The sequence below is a fragment of the Hyperolius riggenbachi genome, chromosome 10, assembly GCF_040937935.1.
Source record: "Hyperolius riggenbachi isolate aHypRig1 chromosome 10, aHypRig1.pri, whole genome shotgun sequence".
In the NCBI taxonomy this organism is placed as follows: Eukaryota; Metazoa; Chordata; class Amphibia; order Anura; family Hyperoliidae; genus Hyperolius; species Hyperolius riggenbachi.
In genome coordinates, this window is record NC_090655.1 from 158,713,612 (window position 1) to 158,733,872 (window position 20,261).

Below are 20,261 nucleotides of genomic sequence, written 5' to 3' on the forward strand. Positions count from 1 at the left end.
ACACATACCCTGTATGGCACATGTGCTTAATCTGGTCGTGCAAAGATTTGTGTCCAAGTACCCAGGCTTAGAGGACGTCCTGAAGCAGGCCAGGAAGTTGTGTGGGCATTTCAGGCGCTCTTACAAGGCCATGGCACATTTTGCGGACTTTCAGCTTAGAAACAACTTGCCGGTGAGACGCCTGATTTGCGATAGCCCGACTTGCTGGAATTCCACCCTGCTGATGTTCTCTCGCCTGCTAGACCAGGAGAAAGCCGTCACCCAGTACCTGTATCATTACAGTACAAGGACACAATCTGGGAGGATGGGGATGTTGTAGCCCAACAACTGGACACTGATGCGAAATGCATGCAGGGTCATGGAGCCCTTTGAGGAGGTGACCAAACTGGTGAGTCGCGCTGAGGGCACCATCAGTGACTTGATCCCCTACGCCTACTTCCTGGAGTGTGCCGTGCGTAGAATGGTGGATACAGCTGTGGAGGAGCGTGAATGAGAAGAGTTACGGCAGCAGGAGTCGTGGGAGCCATTTACACCCGAACCCGATGTTCCCAAAACACCTGCGGCAGCACAGAGGGGGGAGGAGGAGGAGGAGGAAGAAGAGGAGTCGTGTGGGGAAGGAGAGGAGTCAGACTCTGATGATGGTGATGATGAGGAAGGTGTTTCTGTGGAGCAGGAAGAGGCGGCGGAAGAAGAACAACCGCGGCAGCCGTCACAGGGGGCTTCTGCTGCTCCACGTTCCCGTGGTATTGTTCGTGGCTGGGGGGAGAAAGAGGAGTTGCATCCCATCACTGAGGCAGAGCAAGAGGAGATGGAGAGTACGTCTGCATCCAGCTTTGTGCAGATGTCCTCTTTCATGTTGTCTAGCCTGTTGAGGGACCCCCGTATCAAAAAACTCAAGGCGAATGACCTGTACTGGGTGGCCACGCTACTAGACCCTCGGTACAGGCACAAAGTGGCGGACCTGTTACCAACTCAACACAAGGCGGAAAGGATGCAGCACTTGCAGAACAAGCTGTCGATGATGCTTTACAATGCGTTTAAGGGTGATGTGGCTGCACAACGCAATCAAGGTACCACTGGCAGTAACCCTCCCTCTCCCAAGTCCACGCAGGCAAGGACAGGATGCTCCAGCGATCTCAGGGTGATGTCGGACATGCGGACGTTCTTCAGTCCAACTCCTCGCCATAGTCCTTCCGGATCCACCCTCCACCAACGCCTGGACCGGCAGGTAGCCGACTACCTGGCCTTGAGTGTGGATGTAGACACTGCGAAAAGCGACGATGAACCATTGGACCACTGGTTGTGCAGGCCTGACCTGTGGCCAGAGCTGTCCCAATTTGCCATACCACTTCTCTCTTGCCCTGCCGCAAGCGTCCTGTCAGAAAGGACCTTCTGTGCAGCTGGAGGCATAGTTACTGAGAAGAGAAGTCGCCTAAGTCACAACAGTGTTCAGTACCTGACCTTTATCAAAATGAATGAGGAATGGATCACGGAGGGCTACTGCATGACCGAAGACTAAGTCAGTCCCAACACACAGCATCTCTGCCTGCAGGCCACTTGCCTTCTCCGCCACCACCAACAGGGTCCAGGACTCTAGGCGGATTCCTGAATTTTTAAGGCCGCTGATAGCAGTGGCCGCTACACTAATTTTCTGGTGCCTGTACATGCCTGGCTAATTTTTCTGGCTGCACTGCGGGCGGCTGCAATAAAAAAACAAAAGGCATGTACATGTGCCCATCCCCCTTCGTGATCATTACCTTGCCGCGGTGAAGGGGCTTGCGCATCACAATGAAGCAATGGCCGCCGGCTATTTGAGTGTTTCGGGTGGGGGTGGCACACAAAAGATAATAAGGTCATTGCTTTATTGTGGTCAGACCAAATTTGATCAGCTGGACAGACACTGTTGTTTTATCATTGAGCTACCACAGCCCGGCGACCATATGGGCTTGAAAAACGCCACGGCCTACACTCTGGCCATGTTGCGCACCAGTCCAGCACGGCCGTCACTACGCAAAAAGCGGTTTGCGGTGCGTTACACAGTGAGTTTGGTGTGTCAGTGTGAAGCAGAACTCTAACTACACTCCCTGATTGATGTATACCCATGCAAGATGTTTGAAAGCACGTTAGGCCTGCAATTTAGCATTCAATGTGATTTCTGCCCTTAAAACGCTGCTTTGCGTCAAATCCAGATTTTTCTCCGGGACTTTGGGCATGTATCCCACTCCGCCATGCCCCCCTCCAGGTGTTAGACCCTTGAAACATCTTTTACATCACTTTTGTGGCCAGCATAGTTTTTTCTATTTTTCAAAGTTCGCCTCCCCATTGAAGTCTATTGCGGTTCGCAAACTTTTACGCGAACCGAACCTTCCGCGAAGGTTCGCGAACGGGGTTCGAGAAACTGAAAATCGGAGGTTCACGCCATCTCTAGTGGTCACACATTGTTTTTCAATAAACTGGTCTAAATTCTTCAAGAGAGGTAAGATTACCTCTCTGTTTATAAGGTTAACAGTTTACTAGCCTATCTTTTATGCATTGAGCGTAAAGATGCTCATTTCGGATTCCACGGAAATGCAATTTCCAAAATTTCTGATCGGAAATTGCATTTCCACATTGGAATGTGGAAATCGGTAATACAAGTGCGATAGGCGGATTTCCGCCAGAAATCGAGGAAATTTCCGCCGACTTTAACATCGATTTTCTCAAAAACTATAAGGTCTTTTTGAAAACTTTTTTTTTTTGCATCTTATTCACAAGATTCAGTTTAATAAACCCTGAAAATTTGGTGTTTCTAGGACTTACGGGGGCTTTGCTATTAACCACTAAAGTCGGCGGATTTTTACTGTAATGTAAAATGCAGAAAATCTGCATTATCCGATATGCGCACTGGCGTAACAATAGGGGATGCGACCCCTGCCCGGGGCTCCCCTAGGGCCCGCTCAGGGACTTTTGTGGGGCAGGAGGGGTTGCAGCATAAGAGGAGAGTGTGGCCGCAGATCGATGGGGAGGGGGGACATTCCCCCCCCTCACCTCGGGCTCTCCTCTCAGCGCTTTGCCTCCTGCAATCATTGGTGACAGCGGCGGCGGCAGGCTGAACACATTACCTCCTTCTCGCCAGAGGTCTTCCGATCTTTAAGTGCTTCATGTAACTTCCTGTTTACACAGGAAGTTACATGAAGCACTTAGTGATCGGAGACCTCCGGCGAGAAGGAGGTAATGTGTTTAGCCTGCCACCGCCGCTGCCACTCATTGTGCCTAATGAGTTGTTTGTGAAAAACTAAAGATAGTGTTCACAGCCTATGGTAGAGTTCACTCATGAATATGCAAATTGTAAGTCTTCCATCAGGTCCACTCGAGACCTATATAAGATGTGTGTGGTGTGTAATGTATTGTCAGATGCTGCAATGATTTGAGAAAGAAGTATCGAAACGCCTGTGCATCATCATCATGCAGATTTGCTTTTAATCATGTCTTTTTACAAGAGCTATAAATAAAGAAACTTGAAACTTGAATATTGGATGGTGCGGACCTTTGATGATTGCTGTGGATTCCATGTGACTCCAGGGGTGGTCTCTGCACGCCAAACCCATTGGTGCAACAACACTGGTTCTGATTGACGTACCTGGAGTACTGTTATTGTGCACAATGGAACCTTTGGGGAAAAAGCATCAAGCAAGTCATTTGCATACTCCCAGGAACAAGCCGCTAGTATTGTGGCCTCGGTCTCATCCAGTGGTGGCTTTCTGAAGAAACCAGATGTCAAGCTGATAAAACGGGACCTAGAGAGTTTAAAGAAAAAATATATCGATCTTGATTTGCATGCAAAGACGTTAGTTGAGTACTATAAAGAAGGGAAAATCCCAAGGAGCATGCGTATACAAATTCCTCCGACCCTGTTTTCGAAATGCAAGGAACATGTCGACACATGGGAACAGATCTGGAATCGAGCATCATTCGATGCAATGTTGTGTACTGTTCAGAAAATTATGAAAGAATTACCCTTATTGGAGGAACAAATTTCAAAATTGTATCAGTCACTAGCGGAGATGTTGGAGAAGGAAGATTTCGATAAGTTTAAACAGACCTTGGACGGAACACTAAAGGAATATGAAAAATCGCTAGAGGAGGCAAAGAGGAGCAAATTCCATCGAGATATTCAAGATTACCTGACGGGTTATGTATACAGATGGCAAAGGAGTGGGGGAGGCGCTTATCCTAGACGCCCACGGCCTGCAAAACCACAGAAACCTAAAAAAAACCCAGTTCCCGGTCCTCCGGGCGACAATACAGGACATTCCTCTACTGATTTTTTAACCACGACAGACGAACAGTCACTGCAGTCAGACAGTGCAAGCGGAGGGGAGGAAAAAGATACCAAAGGCAAAAAGAAAAAAAGAAAAACAATTTGAAAATGGAATTGAGAAATTGGAAATAATCCCTGTAGACCTAGTGGTGAACATATCCTCTTACTGCTTGACCGAAGTGGAACACAAGGTGTTGAACTACGGACTGTCCTTTTGCCCGACTAATTATCCCGATTTTTTCCTACTCGTCGTGGAACTAGCTAGATTTTACAGAGCTTTAAAATTAAAGTATTTTTTTGGAGTCAACCAATTTTTGTCCTACTCATCATCATCCTCTGGCGAGTGTATTCAATTGAGAGAATGGGGCCTAAGGAACAACAGTGCCTTTCTTCCTACATCACATGGCGTAATTGATAGTTTCGCTAATAAGGTGAATCAGGATGTGAAAGAATTACAGGAACTTTTTGAATCTAAAAAGATCAAGAATATCCCATGGAATATGACAAAGGATGAAAAAGTTGCCTTGAATTTACTATCTAAGAATAAATTAATCACAATAAAGCCAGCTGACAAGGGTGGAGCGGTCGCTATAATGGACACTCAGGATTACAAGAAAGAAATTATTCGACAACTACAGGATGGTGATGTATATGAGAAATTATCATGTGATCCCACTAGAGACATTCAGAAATTAATTGAAGAAACTGTTATGTCGGCAGAAAGCCAGGGTCTGATTGACAGTGATTTGAAAAAGTTTCTGATTAAGAAGTTTCCAAGAGTCCCAATTATATATATTTTGCCCAAAATTCACAAAGGGTTGAAAGATCCCCCTGGGAGGCCCATAGTGTCTAGTATAGATTCTGTCTTTTCTAACATCTCCATATTCTTAGATAAGATATTGAGGCCAATTGTTCTTACATTAGATTCCTATATTAGGGATACGGGACATTTTTTGCAGGATATTAGACAAATCGAAAATGTAGAACAGGAAGTGTTACTTGTAACCATGGATGTTGGTGCTTTGTATACGTCCATACCCCATGAAGGGGGTGTGGAGGCAATTAGATACTATTTAGAGGTTCACACTGATTTCTCTGTTGCTGAAATAAAGTTTTTGATTACTTTGTTGGAAATTGTATTGAGAAAAAATTATTTTCTTTTTGGAGATTCTTTTTATGTACAGCGAAGGGGTACGGCAATGGGCTCGAATGTGGCCCCATCCTGTGCTAATTTATTTATGGGTTTATTTGAGGAGGCTTTTGTTTTCTCTAGTAATGTTTTCTGTAAACATGCCCTTTTTGGCGTCGATATATTGACAATATTTTTTGTTTGTGGGCGGGGCCACGTTCGAGCCTAGACTCCTTCGTTGAAGATTTGCATGCAAAATGCCCCGAAATTGTCCTGACAGTTCATTGCGATTATGCGAGAGTTAGCTTCCTTGACACTTGGGTGGTCAAAAAGGAGGGTAGATTGGAGACAGATCTTTTTGTAAAACCGACAGATAGGAACTCAATCCTTCACTTTGCCAGCTTTCATACCCCTCAGGTTAAATTAAATATCCCCAAGGGTTAATTCCAGAGAGTTGAAAGAATTGTAAGTAACCCGGAGTTGAGAGAACAAAGGGTGAAAGAAATGAAATATAAATTTCTGGCCAGGGGCTATCCAGCTATATGTTTGGAAAAAGATTTTGATATGAGAGCTTGCAGAGAAAGATTTGGGGTACAGAAAACCACACTGAGAAATGGAAGGACAGATATCAGGGAAAGAATCCCATTGGTTACTACTTACAATGTATTGTCAGAAAAAATAGGTGCTATAGTCAATAGACACTGACCAATGTTGAAACAAGGATTGCCCACAATACGTGAGTTTCATGTGCATCCACTCCTGTCCTTCAGAAGAGCACCATCTCTGAGGGATAGGATGGTTAGAGGGGACATTGGTACGGAGACTGCAGGGGTGATTGCCAGGAGGGGAACGTTTCCCTGTCTTGGGTGTCACCTCTGTGGTCACATTGTTAAAGGGGACACATTTACACATCCAAGTAGAGGGTCGAAATTTAAAATTAATGGATACTATACATGTGAATCAAGATATGTAGTCTATTTGCTGAAGTGTCCCTGTGGCACTGGATATGTGGGTCAAACCACCCAGTGCCTCAGGGACAGAATTGCTTCACACAAGTCGAATATTAGGACTAAGAATTTGGAACTGACTGTTTCTGAGCATTTTTGCAAATTTGGACACAGTGTGTCCCAATTGAGGGTACAGGTTTTGGAGGGGGTGCCACCGCAGAGGAGGGGAGGTGACAGACTAAAGGAGTTGTTAAGAAGGGAGTATTTTTGGATAAAAAGACTTGATACCTTGGAACCCAAGGGGTTAAATCGTGAATACGATATTTGTAAACTTATTATATAACGTATCTTGAGTTGAATAGATGGAGGTTTAGTTGGGAAATGGTTGTCATGTGTCGAGACATTTTCAATCAATGTGCCTTTTTTTGGAACTTTACGGTTTTGATTACGCGTTTTTTTCGTGTTTTTTGCGTGTTCCTTTGCATTTTTGCGCGTTTTTTTCACGGTTTTTTCGCGTTTTTATGAGTTAAATGTCGCTTTGCGTACGTTTTTACGCTTGTCTTGACTGGACGCGTACATATGTACGCATGTGACGCGTTAACAGTCTTTATGCGGACGTTGTAGGCATGATTATGATTGGCTATGACGTACGTGTATATGCGTATTTTATTGCGTATTTATGTAGTCTTAGGCGGACGTTGTAGGCATACTGGTGATTGGTTGAGTGTCCCACAATATGATAATTTTTTCCCGTGGAGCTAAAAACAGCAAATGAGACATTGGAGAGTGGTTTTAAATGTTTGAAATGTGAATTAAAGTTGGAAATTGGGTTTTTAATTGTGCCTAATGAGTTGTTTGTGAAAAACTAAAGATAGTGTTCACAGCCTATGGTAGAGTTCACTCATGAATATGCAAATTGTAAGTCTTCCATCAGGTCCACTCGAGACCTACAGTATATAAGATGTGTGTGGTGTGTAATGTATTGTCAGATGCTGCAATGATTTGAGAAAGAAGTATCGAAACGCCTGTGCGTCATCATCATGCAGATTTGCTTTTAATCATGTCTTTTTACAAGAGCTATAAATAAAGAAACTTGAGACTTGAATATTGGATGGTGCGGACCTTTGATGATTGCTGTGGATTCCCTGTGACTCCAGGGGTGGTCTCTGCACGCCAAACCCATTGGTGCAACAACGCTGGTTCTGATTGCCACCAATGATTGCAGGAGGGAAAGCGCTGAGAGGAGAACAATTTTCAGGGTTTATTAAACAGAATCTTGTGAACAAGATGCAAAGAAAAGTTTTCAAAAAGACCTTTATAGTTTTTGAGAAAATCGATGTTAAAGTCACGGGGGAAATTTCTGCGTTTTCCGACGGATCCGCATTTGAATGCAGAAATTGGTAGCGGAATCGGTAGCAGTAGCGGTAATTGGCAATGGCGGAATGCGGATTTACCGCGGAATCGGAAATTGCCATTTCCGACCATCCCTAATTGGGCGCCTCCACCCCTGTTTTATGAGTCTATCCACCAACTCGGCAGTCAGTTGGGAGCACTTCTCAGTGACCACACCACAGGCCGCACTGAAGCTTCTCTCAGACACCACACTGGAAGAAATTAAAAGAAAGAAAAAAAAACGCGAACTGTCAGACAAAAGGTAGTCTGACAGTGACAAAATACAAATCAACAGCTGCGAGACAACACACACGTGCAATGATAAACTACAAAAAAACACACATAAGAAACTATACTACATTGAGTACACTAGTACTAACTTACTGCTGTGCTGAGTCTGACTGATGGTAGCTCAAAAACAAAGTCCTTGACCCTCAACTGCAGCTACACCTAGAAAAAAACCCTATGTAAAGTAAATCACAAAAAGTGCTGCAGTTTCTGGCTTTGGGGATGGTGGTTAGGTCGCATGCGGTGGATTATTTGCCTCCTTCCCTTAATAAAGCTGTTATTATTCATATCCTTAAACCAGGGAATGACCCCCTTCTGGCTGAATCATATTGTCCTATTTCTCTTTTAACAGCAGATGTCAAAATCCTTCCTAAAGTAAGCAAGTAAGCAAAAGTAAGTAAGTAAGCAGCATTCAGCAAATAGATTGTCTAGAGTCACAGCTAGTGCATAGGTCACAGGGTATATTGGGTTTCAATATGGTGGGGTGGAGGAGAAAGTCTTGCTTTAAGTGGATGACATGCTATTGTATTTAGGAGATACACAGGCCTCTTTGGGGGCCATTATATGTCTTTTGACACAGTTTAAATATTATTCAGGTCTTAGTGTGAACTGGGAAAAGTTGTGTCTGTTGCTCCTGGATCCTTTTGTGGCCCTATCTGTGATAGCCTTAGTTGACATTAAATTGTAGACTCCTTTAGATATTTGGGAGTGGTTGTGTCCACTGATCCGTAATTTGAATTTCTGAATATAGCCCCCCTTATTGATTATTCTAGAGCCAAAATTAAATCCTGGCTGAAGCTGCCCCTGTCATTAGTTGCCAAAAAAAAAACTTGATAAAAATGGTCTTAATGCCTCAGATTCTGTATTTTTTGCATAATTCACCAATCTGGCTCCCTGTTAAACTGTTTACATTTTTTCTTCAATAATCAGTTTTTATTGAAACATAAAACTTGGGAATACAAATATGGCGCGTACTCCAATCCAAAAACGCAACAGACATATAGTCAAAGGACATCATACATTATAGATACATGCAGGTACCAGGAAAAAAACCCAAAACTGTAAAAGAAGTTGATTGGAGGAAGGAAAGGAAGGGGAAGGGAATAAGGGGAGATTTTAAGGAAAGGGAAAGGAAGAGGGAGAGGAGAAGGGAAGGGGAGACAATAAGCACATAAACGAGATAAATGCCTCATGCAATGAAACGTAGCACCCCATAAATGGGGAAACCCGAGTAAATGGAGAGAGAGTACCTGTACATCACGCCAACTAACTGTCAGGGAGAGGGATATTTGGACTTGAATAGAAGAAACATGGTCACTTAGTTCACTTATATTTACTGGGCTAGGAAATTCTGTAAGGTGTCCGAGTCACAAAAATCTATCCAGATCGCCCATCTCAGTGTAAACTTTGTGTTTATTCTGGGCCGTCAATAATAATTCATCCATTCTCTTAATATGATTGATCTGATAAATGAAATCGGGAAGAGTTGGAGCCAAGGTCTAATTCCAATTTTTAGCTATCAGGTCTCTGGCAGCAATAAGAATGTATCTAAACACTGATTTTTTGGCTGCAGAGAGTGAGCCAGGGATGATGGAGAGTAGGCCAATTTCCCGAGTACAAGGGTGAACTTTGCAATAATGTAGGTTATGGAGTTCAAAGACTTTAGCCCAGAATAAAGTAAGCCCACTACACTTCCATCAAATGTGAACATAATCTCCAGGTTCTCTTTCACATCTCCAACATGTGCCAGTGTAGTTAGGATTACATTTAGATAAGAGGACAGGGTCACGGTACCATCTGCTGAGGACTTACTGTTGAAATTTTTTGATAAGGTGTTTTGTGATCTGATATAGAATAAGAAACAACCCAAAGATAAGGGGGATTGGTGCACCCAAACTCTTGAGATTACTGCTCAGCTGCAACATCTGGTGGGTTGGATGCAGGAACCCTTGTTTGATTCTTCCAGGCTCCTGTTAGCCATGTATTGAATACAAGGTTGTATATATGAGGCTATAGAGGGAGGGAGGTTGCTTATTGTTGCCCCTACTGCCTAAGATACGGCCGGGAGGAGCGAGCACGGAGAGCTAGGGAGGCCCCCACATGATAGGGCTAGACAGCTTGCCCATCAAGGGGTTAATTGTGGGGAAGGAAGGTAGGCTGGCTGTTAGGCAGGAAGTGGAAGTTCCAGAGGCAGCAGAGCTGGGTCCTAGATGGAGAGGAAGGGGAGGAGTCAGATCAGAGAAGCTGGAGACAGGGAAAGGTCCAGGAGCTTCTCTGCCTGTTCCCCCTTCGATTTCGCCGACATGGAGGACGTAGACAGCCTGCTCGCTATGGTCAGGAGCGAGGCAGCAGCAAGAGGATCCCAGTGGGTGGCCGAGCAGATGGCCCTGATGTCCGGCGGCAGCAGCGGTGAGCAGCATGGGCGGGCGAGCGCGCGCATTTCCCAGCCGCTGGAGCGGTTGAGCCCCAGTGCATCCCCCAGAGGCAATAGACGAAGCGGGAGCCCTGTGCAGGTTCCCCTGGCTCCCACACCTAAGAAGGGCAGCGCAGTGGGAAGAAAGGGGTCTGCAGCCAGCCAGCCATGTGCGCAGCCGGCGCCAGAGTGCTCAGGAGAGCAGAGGCCTAAGAGGGGGCAGCAGACAGCAGCGCAGGGAGAGCAGAGCGGAGAGGCAGCTGCACCCAAACAGAGTGGCCATAGGAAGAGCGGAGGGGCTGCAGGAGCTCAGGGAGGTCAGAGCAAGAAGCAGCCTGCCCCCACACCCAGCCAGGCAAAAGGGGCCAATAAACCAGGAAGTCGGCCGGGGAGTAGAGCGTCGGCTAACAAGGCTGGGAAACAGGCTTCCAAGAGGAGATCCCACAGCTCTGATCGCAGTGCAAGTAACATGGCTGCCGTGCAGGGCAGGCCTTTGGCCACATCACCACCACACCACAACGCAGCATTCGGGCCACCGCAGTTCGCACAGGGGGCAGTCGGCCGATGTCTCGCAGCCAGGTGGCAGGGATGGCAGCAGGCGACATGACAGTTCCAGTCACAGGCATGACAGCAGATCCGTCTCCCCTGCGTATGCTGCTTCTGGAGGTTCTGATGTTGATAGCAGTCCAGCAGAGCCGACGAGTCCAGGTGTGTCGGCTGATCGGGATTCCCATCCGGTGCAGCCAGGTGAGATCAATGCCAATGCTAATTATGCTATGTCTGCTTACTCACGTGATAGCGGGGATAGAACGAGGGACCGTGGTAATTTGGCTGGGGGTAGTGGGTTAAGGGGGGTGGTAGTACCGCCACAGACAGTGGCAAATGTTCCCCCAGTAGATAATTCCACTCCCACATTGTCTCTTTTAAATTCCTTATTGCAGGGTATACGCAATGCGTTACAGGGCTCAGGTAGAGCACAAACAGGAGGGCAGGCTGGGTCACCAGTGCCTGCCTGGTCTGGGCCTTCAGGGGTGGAGAGCACGGTTCCAACAGCACCGCCCCCGGTTGGTCCAGCCAGTGGTACTGTGGTAGCAAATACGGAGGTGCCGGTGGTAGCAGCTCCCGCACAGACGGCCACACGCGATAAGGAGGTCGAGTCGGTACGAATAGCTGACACAGCAAAGGGCGAGTTGTACCTTTGTTTCATGGGGCCGTTAGGTTTTCACGTTAAGCAGGAAGTACGTGAGAAAATATGGAAGGGTGAGTATAAAGAAATCTTTTCATTACTCCCTCTTGCAAAGTTTAATTTGGATCGGGCTAAGCCTGATGAAAATAAGAAAGAAGAAGAAGGAGGTACCGTTTGATTCCCAGGACTTTTCAGAACTGGCTGCAGGCATTTTCGATCTATGCCAGCATATTAGGAGAAAAACAGCCGTAATGATGTTCCACGTTATTTTGTTATCAGGATTGTATAGGGGAAGCTTACAGGGAATAGGGAGGCACTGCGTGGCTGCGCTACGACAAGCACTTCAGGCAATGTAAGGCGGTTCGCCCAGCAGTGAGATGGGATCATAAGGACATCGATATGTGGATGAAACTTATGATCCCGGGAACGAAACATAATTAGCCCTTTCAGGGAGGGGCCGGCAGTTCAGGAACATCGGGACAGCTGGCCAACAAAAAGACGGGAGTCTGCTGGAAGTTTAATGAGGGGGTATGCAAGTTTGGCGGGTCATGCCGATTCAAACATGAGTGTTCCTCGTGCGGGGGAAGTAACCACCCGGTTACAAGATGTTTCTATCAAAACAAGGGGCGGGCCTCAGATTCTACTGGAAAAAGGGAGGAGCCCAGTGAGGTTGGAAAAGATGGAACGCCATCTAAGTAAGTATCCTGACGCCTTGGGGGCGGAATTTTTGCGCAAAGGTTTTTCTGAGGGTTTTATCATTCCTAGCGTTGGGGTTTCTGGCTCCCAACACCCCTACCGTAATCTTAAGTCAGTTGATTTGCATCCAGAGGTGGTGACGGCAAAATTGCAGAAGGAGGTAAGTTTGGGCAGGATGGCGGGTCCTTTTATTGACCCCCAATTGAGGACTTGGTGGTTTCACCACTGGGATTAGTGCCAAAAAAAGAGTTGAACGCTTTTCGGCTCATACATCACCTTTCCCACCCAAAGGGTTTCTCGATTAATGACGGTATTGACCCGGAGGCCGCAACGGTCGCTTACACGTCATTTGATATGGCCGTTAGGATGATCAAACGAACAGGCAAGAGTTCACTGCTGGCCAAATCGGATGTGGAGGCAGCATTCTGCTTGTTACCGGTACATCCCTCAAGTTTTCGGTTGTTAGGTTGTTTTTGGGACGGGGGTTGTATGTGGAATGCTGTTTGCCTATGGGATGTTCCATATCCTGTTCTTGTTTTGAGCATTTCAGCTCATTTGTGGAATGGGTGGTCAAGGATGTTGTGGGTATGCAGACAGTCATCCACTATTTGGATGACTTTCTGTTTATCGGCAAACAAGGGACGCTGGAGTGTGCCTATTTGCTGGCAACAATGAGACAGGTGTGTGCACGTTTCGGCATCCCATTGGCAGAGGAAAAGACAGAGGGTCCTCAGACCACTATAAAGTTTTTGGGCATTACCATAGACTCTTTGGCTATGGAATGCAGGTTACCTGAGGACAAAGTGGACGACTTGCGACGGACCATTTCTGTGGTGCTGCAACGCAAAAAAATTGAGTTAAGGGAGCTCCAGTCGCTGTTAGGGAAATTGAATTTTGCATGCAGAATTATGTCCATGGGGGGTATATTCTGCAGACGCTTGGCCAGCGCTACAGCAGGGGTGATGGCTCCTCATCATCGAGTTAGGTTGTTAGCGGAACACAAGGAAGATCTGCGCATGTGGTTAACTTTTCTGGCGGAGTTTAATGGGTGATCCATGTGGATGGAGGAAACGTTGGTGAACCACGATTTGGAACTGTTCACGGATGCGGCTGGATCATGCGGCTTCGGTGCCTTTTTTGCGGGTAAGTGGTGCGCAGAGCCTTGCCCGGCATCCTGGGTACTGGAGGGTCTCACGAAGAATCTGCTGTTGTTGGAATTATTCACTATTCTGGTAGCAGTGGAGCTGTGGGGACCATTGTTGCAGAACAAAAGTATCCGGTTTAATTGTGACAATTTGGGGGTGGTGTTGGCAATCAATCGTTTGTCGTCAGGGTGTTTTGCCAGTTAGTGCTCAGTTGTTTGAGGTTCAACATGATGATTTTTGCTGTGCACTTGCCGGGTACTGAGAATGAGGTTGCTGACGCTCTTTCTCGGTTCCAATGGCAGAGATTTCAGAACCTTGTGCCAGGAGCAGAGCGGCAAGGGGCTTCCTGCCCCCGGGCCTTGTGGGTGATATCGGTGCATGTATAGAAGATTGGATTTCACACTCGCTGTCCACATCGACTTGGGCTGCTTACTCAGTGGTGTGGGATAATTGGACCAACATGTTACGGCAGATTGGAGGTTGCCAGTCGGATGACGAATATGTGTTTTTATTGCTTCAATTTATGGCTGAAAAAGGGGCTGCAGGGGTTTCACCGGGGGTCCTCGCCAAGAACTTGACAGCACTTTCTTTTTGGTTCAAGTTAAGAGGGTTAACAGACTTTACAAAGGATTTTAGAGTAAGAATGGCAATAAGGGGATTTAGAGATCAGTTCAGGCCCACTAAAGACACTAGGCGTCCTGTCACGTTTAGTCTGTTAGTTTCCATTTTGGGTCGGTTACACGACTTCTGTGATTCCCATTACGAGGAATTATTCTTTGCTGCGGCATTCACGTTAGCATTCTTTGGGGCCTTCAGGGTAAGTGAATTGGTGAGCCCCAATAAGAAAAAGGTGGGTGGCCTTATGCGGGGAGAGGTAAAGCTTAGCCCGAGGTCAGTGGAAGTTTACCTACGTCGGTCAAAAACTGATCATCTGGGGGAAGGTAGGACTGTTACCTTATTTCCGGTACCGGGCTCCGCAGCCTGCCCAGTCCAGACGGTGGGCAGTTTCATGGGAATACGATCAAGCTTAGATGGCCCTTTCCTGTGTCATGCGGATGGAGTTCCGCTGACAAAGTATCAGTTTGTAGCAGTATTTAGAAAGGCACTGGGTTTCCTGGGTTTGGATGCTAAGCAATATGCCTCACATTCCTTCAGGTTTGGGGCGGCAAAAGAGGCGGCTAGATGGGGGTTGGGTAATGAACAGGTTAAGAAAATTGGCAGGTGGGAATCATCCAGGTTCCTATCGTATATCAGGCCACATTTGATCTAGGTAGTAGTTTCTTGCACGAATACAGATGGTTGGGTCATGGTGCCGGTTAGTGTTTTGGTTTTGTTTATTTACAGATAATCCTAAACCTCTGTGTCTTGTGTGGATTTTTGGACACTCGTATGTGGCCTGGGGGGCCCGGAGAGCCGCTGTGCGACCGGACGGTCGGCAGCTGGGGATCCCGAGATCGACAGCGTGTGTCAGATGGATCGATATTCCTGGAATGTTGTGGGCCAAGGTGTTACCTGAGGTGTGCAGGTTTGTAGCCTTGGACAGAGCTCCCGATATCCTAGTGCTGCACGCAGGAGGCAATGATCTGTCCTCAAAGACCACGAGGCAGATCATCCAGGACATCAAGTGCGACTTCCTGAGAATACGATCCAACTTCCCTGAGACAGTGGTGGTCTGGTCGGAGATCATCGCGAGGAGTCATTGGAGATTGGCACGGTCTGTGGATAAGGTCAACAGGGCCAGGAAAAAGCTGAATAGGGAGGTTTCCCACTTTGTGGTAAAGAATGGAGGGGTAGCAGTTAGACATGAGGATTTGGAGGAAGACACAGAGAAGTTTTTGAGATGGGATGGGGTACATTTAAATGCCATAGGCACAGATCTGTGGACCCTGGCTCTAGAAGAGGGGATTCAGAAAGGCTTGTTTTTGCGGGCAGCGCAAGGGTAAGGCTTCACCCTTGCTTGCATGTGGCGGGGCAAGGTTTCTGGAGGACGGTGATAAAATGGTGGAAGAATTCACGCGGGTGAATGCCTCACGTGAAGGAACGGTCGGTTTCAGTTAATTGGTCAAGTAAAAGGGGCATGCAGCTGTCCCCGAGACAGCGTTTGCGTCTGGGGGCCGGTTCAAGGCTGCATACCCAAAGTTTTGGTCTATTTAAAGAGACTCTGTAACATTCAAAAGATCCCCTGGGGGGTACTCACCTCGGGTGGGGGAAGCCTCCGAATCCTAATGAGGCTTCCCACGCCGTCCTCTGTCCCACGGGGGTCTCTCCGCAGCCCTCCGAACAGCCGGCGACTGTGCCGACTGTCATTTCAATATTTACCTTTGCTGGCTCCAGCGGGGGCGCTGTGGCGGCTTTCCATTCCGAACTACATGGAAATACCCGATCTCATTCGGGTCCGCTCTACTGGGCAGGCGCAGGAAACTTGCGCCTGCGCAGTAGAGCGGACCCGACGGCGATCGGGTATTTCCGTGTAGTTCGGAGCCGACAGCCGTCAGAGCGCCTGCGCAGGAGCCAGGAAGGTAAATAATGACGTCACCGCTGCCCGGACTCCACGGAGGGCTGCAGCGAGACCCCTGACGGATGGAGGACGGCGTGGGAAGCCTCATTAGGATCCGGAGGCTTCCCCCACCCGAGGTGAGTACCCCCCAGGGGATCTTTTTATGTCACAGTTCCTCTTTAACTAAACCTTCGGATTTCCTTGCCCTGAACACCGTATTGGTTTTTCTTAAGGTTTAAGAGTTTATATGTTTTATATTAAAATATTTGTAAGTGTTAATAAAGTTGGACTGCATTGGCCTATATATTTCTCCATCGTCAATAGCAGTCCGAGTATGTTATTGGTATGAAAGAGAAAAGGGTGTTTTGGGGTATGGGTACTTTAATATGAGAGGAAGTGATAGGATATGCCCATATCATGTTAAATTCTTATGCATAAAGTGTGGTTTAGAGCACAATCCCTACAAGGAATAAGATGATTTACCTCCTTTACTCCATTGTGGCAGAATACTTATCTTCCTGAGCTGTGTGCACTGGATTTTTGAGACCTTTGGCTAAAATGAGGGGCAGATAAACTAGAGATGGTGTTCTATAATGAACAGATGAAATCCTATGATTCCCTTACTTCGACATTGTCTGCAATCCCAGAAGGTCTCCCTAGGCTACAATATATGAGTGTTAAACATGCCCTTCAAAGGCAGGCCAATACCTTTTTATTAGAACGCAATGCTTCTTCAGTGTTTAATATGTTAGCACAGGCCTCATGTAAACAAGGCCTGATTTCTTCTTGCTATAGTCTGCTGCTTGAACAATTTCACAAAAAGTACCCATTAAAAAGTAAGGCAGCCTTGGTACAAGAGATTCCAGCTCTCACTGATGAGGACTGCATGGAAGCTCTTCAGGCTGTCCCTCTTATTTCAGTAAACACCACTCAAAAATATTAGCAGCTTCAAGCCAGGAAATTAATCCTGCAATCTTGGAAACAGGAAGCCCCTCCTACATTGACAATGTGATTGGATCAAATTAATGCTGGTTTAAATCTTGAAAAATAAGTTTTGCAAATAGAGGGGCCCCTGAAAAATTCAGGAAGATTTGGGGTAAATGGTTATCTGCGCATGATTATGTAGACCCAGAACTGATCAGAGACCAGATCCTTTCCAACATTGGTGTGTCTAGGAGAGGGATGGTATCTGAGTGAGAGGTGGGCTTTTTGGTTTAGTTTCGTCTTTCTTACCTTATGCTCTCTGTTAATTGTACCTTCATATGTATGCCTAGTTGTAACAAATTGACTAATGCATTTTTTTGTACTTTGTAAATTTTCAATAAACAGAATGTTGTTCTTGTTGAGAAAAAAAAATGACTCTCCAACTAATTCAGAAAATATATATATATATATATCCAGATAAACTGTAATAGTCTATCGAGTAGCTCAGAAATAACTAAACTGAGTGAACACACACTAGTGAGTGACTACTGTGACTGACACAGACTACTGCTAGTAGTAATACTATTGGTCTAAAACAATAGCATAGCACACTTCACAGACTATGAATTAACCATTTCAGCTGCCCAGACGTGATCCCCTCACGTCCAGGCGGCTGCTCTGCTGCGGTGCCGCACTTCGGCGCGATCCTGCGCGCGATCGCGGGCTCGCCCCTGTGCTGTTCCCCTGTAGCCCTGTGATCAGTGAACGGGAACATAATTCCCGATCACCGATCAAAATCCCCAGTAGAAAAACCGATGGTCTCTTACCAGAGGCCGCAGTCCTTCTGCAAAAAAAAAAAAAGTTTCACCGTCCTCCTTGTGCTTCCGGTTAGCGAGAAGCACAAGATAAAAAAACCTCAAGGTGGTCATCTTGTGGCCAAATAGTAAAACTACATCTACAAACATTTTTGAAGGGAATTCACACACATTTTAACATTTAAAATTAACTGTTTATTTCCCACATCAAAAAATTACCCAAATAAAATGTTTAATGGAAAAAAAAAGATTACAATTAAAAAACCAAAAACAAAAAACAGATAGTTACCTAAGGGTCTGAACTTTTTAAATATGCATGTAAAGGGTGTATACTACGAACATTTTTTTAATTACAAAGCTTGTAAATAGTGATGGATGCAAAACGGAAAAAATGCACCTTTATTTCCAAATAAAATATTGGCGCCATACATTGTGATAGTGACAAAATTTAAATGGTGTAATAACCGAGACACACGGGCAAATAAAATACATACCGTATATACTCGCAAGCAAGCCGACCCGCATGTAAGCCGACCCCCCAACTTTTACCTGAAAAACCAGGAAAAAATGATTGACCCCCATATAAGCCAGGGGTATGAAATGCTGGCCGCGTGATCCCCCCCAGTGTGTCCCAGTATAGCTAGTATAGTGCCCAGTATGGGTAGGTAGCGACCCAGTATAGCTAGTATAGTGCCCAGTATAGCTAGTAAAGTGCCCAGTATAGGTAGGTAGTCCCCCAGTATAGCTAGTAAAGTGCCCAGTATAGCTAGTATAGTGTCCAGTATAGCTAGTATAGTGCCCAGTATGGCTAGTATAGTGCCCAGTATGGCTAGTATAGTGCCCCAGTATGGCTAGCATAGTGCCCCAGTATAGCTAGTATAGTGCCCCAGTATAGCTAGCATAGTGCCCCAGTATAGCTAGTATAGTGCCCCAGTATAGCTAGCATAGTGCCCCAGTATAGCTAGCATAGTGCCCCAGTATAGCTAGCATAGTGCCCCAGTATAGCTAGCATAGTGCCCAGTATGGCTAGGTGGGTAGGTAGTTAGTGCCCCTCCCCGCGGCCGCCGTTGCTATTACCTTAGGCGGCGCCGCTTCCTCTATCCCCATCCAGCTCCGGTAACTAATTCACAGCAGCGTGGCTCTCGGCGGCTGCTGTGTGATGATGGAGGAAACCATAGAGAGTGGCTTCCTGTAGCGGCGATATGTATCGCCGTTACTATGGGAACCGCTCTCTATGGTGCTGTTCCCCTGTAGCCCTGTGATCAGTGAACGGGAACATGATTCCCGATCACCGATCAAAATCCCCAGTAGAAAAACCGATGGTCTTTTACCAGAGGCCTCAGTCTTTCTGCAAAAAAAAAAGTTTCACCGACCTCCTTGTGCTTCCGGTTAGCGAGAAGCACAAGATAAAGAAAAAAACTCAAGGTGGCCATCTTGTGGCCAAATAGTAAAACTACATCTACAAACATTTTTGAAGGGAATTCACACACATTTTAACATTTAAAATTAACTGTTTATTTCCCACATCAAAAAATTACCCAAATAAAATGTTTAATGGAAAAAAAGATTACAATTAAAAAACAAAAAACAAAAAACACATAGTTACCTAAGGGTCTGAACTTTTTAAATATGCATGTGAAGGGTGTATACTACGAACATTTTTTAGATTATAAGCTTGTAAATAGTGATGGATGCAAAACGGAAAAAATGCACCTTTATTTCCAAATAAAATATTGGCGCCATACATTGTGATAGGGACAAAATTTAAATGGAGTGATAACCGAGACACACGGGCAAATAAAATACATACCGTATATACTCGCAAGGAAGCTGACCCACATGTAAGCCGACCCCCCAACGTTTACCTGAAAAACCAGGAAAAAATGATTGACCCCCATATAAGCCGGGGGTATGAAATGCTGGCCGCGTGATCCCCCCCAGTGTGTCCCAGTATAGCTAGTATAGTGCCCAGTATGGGTAGGTAGTCCCCCAGTATAGCTAGTAAAGTGCCCAGTATAGCTAGTAGTGTCCCAGTATAACTAGTATAGTGCCCAGTATGGGTAGGTAGCGACCCAGTATAGCTAGTATAGTGCCCAGTATAGCTAGTAAAGTGCCCAGTATAGGTAGGTGTTATAATTTAAGTAGGCCTCAGTTATTTGGACTGAGTTAGTCAAAAAGGCTTGGAGTGCAGATCGGCCCTTTTTAGGGGATTTTCTCTGAGAGAGAGAAAATCTGCAGTTCTGTCAGCAGAACTAGAACATACCAAGAAGCTGTTCTAGTACAAGGCCGCAGATCTCCCTGACCTGCGCATGTACCGCCACTAAAACAATAAACATCAGACATGTTATGTAAATATCCACATTCCTGCATGTAGGTCAAATGCCTCATTGATTATTAATCGAGTAGGTGTGTATGGTGACACCACAAGTGGGTCCACCAATAGACTGATATAGGGGATGGCAAAGATGATGTCATATTTAACTCTTTCCTAGTCGGTATTAAACCCGGAGTGAGCGATGGGGAGCTCAT